The 5,761-nt window shown below is 43.4% G+C and overlaps 1 protein-coding gene across 1 annotated transcript in view; it reads left to right on the top strand.

Annotated features, from left to right (window-relative positions):
- Positions 1 to 2,538: 2,538 nt before the first annotated feature.
- The window catches only part of spop (speckle type BTB/POZ protein), a 98,627-nt gene continuing 95,404 nt past the window's right edge, over positions 2,539 to 5,761 (top strand). The window contains exon 1 of the mRNA XM_069165349.1: positions 2,539 to 2,604. The gene's annotated coding sequence lies outside the window, so the exon portion shown is untranslated. The remainder of the gene's footprint in view (positions 2,605 to 5,761) is intronic.

Here is a 5,761-nt window from a genome sequence, read left to right as displayed (position 1 = left end):
AGATTCGTTTTCGGAAGTGCTTCTGTAAAACCTTGAAACCAATTCTAAAACTAGCTGCAGTGCCATGAAGTCATGTACGACCTTGACGAGGTCAGTACGACTGGGTCGGACGTGATCTTTGCCCCTCGACTGGAGGAGGCACGCCTGGACAGTGTTTGTGACTTGTTTGTCGAATCCGAGCTCACTGTCCCAAAATGCAGCCGTGATTTCTGGCTGCTGGTCGGAGATTTGTTGACGGGGAGCCGAGACTGGTCTGCAGAGAAGTCATGCAAGTCCCGAGTTGTTGTTTGGCTCGGGATCCCTATTCTCTCAATTACCAAATACTACAAAATGTGTATTTTCAGTTATGATGGTGGAAATAATGAAGGGACCCAGAATTATTTTAAGCTCCTGTTTTGAAAGACTTGATTGATTTGCAAAAAAAAAAAAAATCTACCCTCAATATATGGGGAGGCTTTTTTTTTTAGAAGAAGAAACGTCCCTTTGGAAGATTATTTGAACCCATTTAAAGATTAATGGAGTGTCTGTTTCGGTTTCAAGCATATTTCCTTTAGTTTAATTTAAAATGAAGATTTTCTTCCTGCCATGTACTGACACCCCTTTACAACAAAAGAACAAAAACAAAACATAAAAAAAAACTGGAATGGAAAAACAAAACAAAACAAAAACTAATTTAAACTTCGTGCACTTTGGGTGTCAGTGATGATAAATGAGCTGATTGGTTGAGAGGCAGTTGATTAAAGTAATGAATGAAGATGTTTCCCACCATAACACCCAGTGTCCCCAAAACCAAAACAATCTCAGTGTCCCCAAAACCAAAACAATCTCAGTGTCCCCAAAACCAAAACAATCTCAGTGTCCCCAAAACCAAAACAATCCCAGTGTCCCCAAAACCAAAACAATCCCAGTGTCCCCAAAACCAAAACAATCCCAGTGTCCCCAAAACCAAAACAATCCCAGTGTCCCCAAAACCAAAACAATCCCAGTGTCCCCAAAACCAAAACAATCCCAGAGTCCCCAAAACCAAAACAATCCCAGAGTCCCTAAAACCAAAACAATCCCAGTGTCCCCAAAACCAAAACAATCCCAGTGTCCCCAAAACCAAAACAATCCCAGTGTCCCCAAAACCAAAACAATCCCAGTGTCCCCAAAACCAAAACAATCTCAGTGTCCCCAAAACCAAAACAATCCCAGTGTCCCTAAAACCAAAACAATCCCAGTGTCCCCAAAACCAAAACAATCCCAGTGTCCCTAAAACCAAAACAATCCCAGTGTCCCCAAAACCAAAACAATCCCAGCGTCCCCAAAACCAAAACAATCCCAGTGTCCCCAAAACCAAAACAATCCCAGTGTCCCTAAAACCAAAACAATCCCAGTGTCCCCAAAACCAAAACAATCCCAGTGTCCCTAAAACCAAAACAATCCCAGTGTCCCTAAAACCAAAACAATCCCAGTGTCCCCAAAACCAAAACAATCCCAGTGTCCCTAAAACCAAAACAATCCCAGCGTCCCCAAAACCAAAACAATCCCAGTGTCCCCAAAACCAAAACAATCCCAGCGTCCCTAAAACCAAAACAATCCCAGTGTCCCTAAAACCAAAACAATCCCAGTGTCCCCAAAACCAAAACAATCCCAGTGTCCCTAAAACCAAAACAATCCCAGTGTCCCCAAAACCAAAACAATCCCAGTGTCCCTAAAACCAAAACAATCCCAGTGTCCCTAAAACCAAAACAATCCCAGTGTCCCCAAAACCAAAACAATCCCAGTGTCCCCAAAACCAAAACAATCCCAGTGTCCCTAAAACCAAAACAATCCCAGCGTCCCTAAAACCAAAACAATCCCAGCGTCCCTAAAACCAAAACAATCCCAGTGTCCCTAAAACCAAAACAATCCCAGTGTCCCTAAAACCAAAACAATCCCAGTGTCCCCAAAACCAAAACAATCCCAGTGTCCCTAAAACCAAAACAATCCCAGTGTCCCTAAAACCAAAACAATCCCAGAGTCCCTAAAACCAAAACAATCCCAGAGTCCCTAAAACCAAAACAATCCCAGTGTCCCTAAAACCAAAACAATCCCAGTGTCCCTAAAACCAAAACAATCCCAGCGTCCCCAAAACCAAAACAATCCCAGCGTCCCCAAAACCAAAACAATCCCAGAGTCCCTAAAACCAAAACAATCCCAGTGTCCCTAAAACCAAAACAATCCCAGTGTCCCTAAAACCAAAACAATCCCAGAGTCCCTAAAACCAAAACAATCCCAGTGTCCCTAAAACCAAAACAATCCCAGTGTCCCTAAAACCAAAACAATCCCAGTGTCCCTAAAACCAAAACAATCCCAGTGTCCCTAAAACCAAAACAATCCCAGTGTCCCTAAAACCAAAACAATCCCAGTGTCCCTAAAACCAAAACAATCCCAGTGTCCCTAAAACCAAAACAATCCCAGCGTCCCTAAAACCAAAACAATCCCAGTGTCCCTAAAACCAAAACAATCCCAGCATGGCCAGTCGTTTATTGGGCGCCTGCATACGTCACAGTCTAACCCGGAAGTGCAGTGACAGCTCTTGTCAAAAATCCTTCATCCCTTTCGTCCAACTGCGAAACAAAGGTGAGTTTTGAAGCTGTAAATGGCCTCTCCTTTTACTTATCGCTTGAACCTTTTCATACTCACCCCGTAGTGACGCGCGTTTGAAGTTTGGTCGTGATTGTCGCCGGCAGCACTTTTACAGAGCTGAAATATTAGCCGCTAGCCGGCTAACGTTAGCAGCGGCTCGGACTCGTTTGTGTGCACTTCCTGTTTGTGTTCGACTTGTCGGCGGAGCTTTTTTCCTCATCGTTTTCTGTTTCGTGCTTTGGTCTGTTGGCTGAATGTGTGCGTCCCGACATATTATCAGTGTGTAAATTTCCACAGGGGCTCCTGCAAAATAATGAGCCCGCAGTCAGAAAGCACATGTTTTGCTGTATCCTCCGGCTCAGCCTGAATATCCTGCCAAATAGTGAGCGCGGTTTCCCCCTCTGTTGCGTGTCCGTGCGCAGTGCAGGACAGCTGCAGGGTGCAGGACAGCTGCAGGGTGCAGGACAGCTGCAGGGTGCAGGACAGCTGCAGGGTGCAGGACAGCTGCAGGGTGCAGGACAGCTGCAGGGTGCAGGACAGCTGCAGGGTGCAGGACAGCTGCAGGTTTCACTGCCACAAAGCATCTTCACAGACAGCTGAGAGTCCAGCAGAAATGCCACTGCAATGCAGGCGAGGGACCTCTGCAAGACAGCTGGACAAAACCGGGATGAAGAGATGATAAACTGCAGATAAAGTGATGCATTTGATTATTAATTTAAGCACAGAAAGAACTGTGACTGATAAATTCAGCTTTTTGACTTCCAGATTTATGGATTTAACCCACAACTACGACTACTATTAAAAATACTGAGCTGAGGCGCAGCAGGGAATTATTGATTGACACAAAATTAATTTAGGAACTATTTTTGAAGCTAATTAACTCATTTTACACAAAAATACCCATAAGATCTGATGATTTTACTTCTCAAAGGTGAGAATTTACTGTTTTTTTTTTTCTTGTCTTACATATTAGGAAACTGAATCCCTTTGGTTTTCCCTTTCTTTGGCTGTTATTCAGATAAAATAATCTTTGGCTCTTACATTTCTTTTGCTATTGTCCCTTTTTTGCTGATGTTTACTGTTTTTGTTTGAAATTTTTTTTTTTTTTTTTTTATTACACAGCACTTTTCAAAGAGTAAAAGAGAAAACAAGCAAATATAAACAAGTGAAATTTGAAAAAAACACAGTTAAAAGTAAAAGAGAAGACAATGGATAAAAGTAACCACAACAAAACCCCACTGTATTCAGCAACAGATATAATAATTAAGAAAAAAAAAATCACTGTGAAAGTAAGATTTATAATAAATCAGAGACTCTTCCTGTTTGAAGTTCCTCTGAGGGGGTGGAGCCCTCACATTAAAGGCCCCGTCGGTCGGTGCCGTACCATGCAGGGCCTCAACGGTCAAGAGTTCAATTTTTTTAAAATCAGCTCTCAAACGAACCGGTAATATATAATCAGGTGTTTGGGATTTAGGTACGAGTCCGGCGGCTGTCTGTTTTGGACAAGGTTAATCAATCACAAAATTGTTGCTTGACTTATCGCGAAGGCAAAAAAACGCCAGTTTTTACGAATCAAACTATCAGTATTCAGAGCAAATAACAGCGGCAGACAACGTGAGGTACAGAAGAGTCGACGGTGTTGATGGAATAAGTCACAAAATGGAACAGAAGCTTTTTAAACATCGGAGCCGGCCAAAAAAAGGGCAGGAAAGAAACACTCAGCAGTGCTGATCATCAATTGATTAGTAATGAGGAAGAACAGGGTGGTTCAGCTCACTATAAAACTGTATTTGGCAGAATAAGTCCTGCCAAATATTCCGGGTTTGTCCCACTGAGTTTTGTGCTCAGCTGTGCTCGGATTGTCTGCATGAGCAAGGAGGCGTGTGGGAGTTCAGAAATGCTCTGAATGGGAGTCTTGTTTGTCTGTGGTGAAAATATTTGACTCTCAAAAGATAACTCTTTGACTGGCTTTGCATTTTCCCCATTTTTTACTCCCTCTCAAACCGTCACGCAGATTCTCCACCGAGCTGCCGGTAATAGAGGGATTCTTCACGCGCACATTCCTGACATGTTTTGGGTGTCGGTGTAATTGAATTTTTTATCAGAGTGCAGCTCCGTCCACAAAATAAAGTACAGTACAGATTCAAGATGTGAGTTCATCATCCAAACAGCTTTGCGCGACAGCTTTCGTCACTTCGGACACAGCTGCCAAAAATGATCTCTGTCTCACCACCCAAACAGGATGTGACATCACTCGTGGCGCCTCGGTAGATGGATGGATGGTCTTTATCACACCGGGATGGGAAATTTGTATTCACAATCTGGACATGTCGAACAGGAAAGGAAGAAGCTAAAAGCACATAAAACAGGCAGACACACACACACACACACACACACACACACACACACACACACACACACACACACACACACACACACACACACACACACTCACTATCGATGCAGAGAATTCAGCTGCCTGGTGTTTTATTTAGAGCTGCTGGTACAAAACTCTGAACAAAATGGGTTGTCCTCCATTTTAAAGTTGTTTTGTTAACAGAGGAAAGTGTGAGACGGCGTGTCGACAGTAGTATGGAGTGATGTATGGAGTGATGTATGGAGTGATGTATGGAGTGATGTATGGAGTGATGTACGGAGTGATGTATGGAGTGATGTACGGAGTGATGTATGGAGTGATGTATGGAGTGATGTACGGAGTGATGTATGGAGTGATGTATAGAGTGATGTACGGAGTGATGTACGGAGTGATGTACGGAGTGATGTACGGAGTGATGTATGGAGTGATGTACGGAGTGATGTACGGAGTGATGTATGGAGTGATGTACGGAGTGATGTATGGAGTGATGTATAGAGTGATGTACGGAGTGATGTACGGAGTGATGTACGGAGTGATGTACGGAGTGATGTATGGAGTGATGTACGGAGTGATGTACGGAGTGATGTATAGAGTGATGTACGGAGTGATGTACGGAGTGATGTACGGAGTGATGTACGGAGTGATGTATGGAGTGATGTACGGAGTGATGTATGGAGTGATGTATAGAGTGATGTACGGAGTGATGTATGGAGTGATGTATAGAGTGATGTACGGAGTGATGTACGGAGTGATGTACGGAGTGATGTACGGAGT

This window comes from Embiotoca jacksoni, unplaced genomic scaffold, assembly GCF_022577435.1.
Source record: "Embiotoca jacksoni isolate LCO1_2020_lvr unplaced genomic scaffold, fEmbJac1.0.p SCAF_34, whole genome shotgun sequence".
Lineage (NCBI taxonomy): Eukaryota > Metazoa > Chordata > Actinopteri > Embiotocidae > Embiotoca > Embiotoca jacksoni.
The sequence above is the reverse complement of the archived record's forward strand: the minus strand, read 5'-3'. Positions and strand labels throughout refer to the sequence as shown.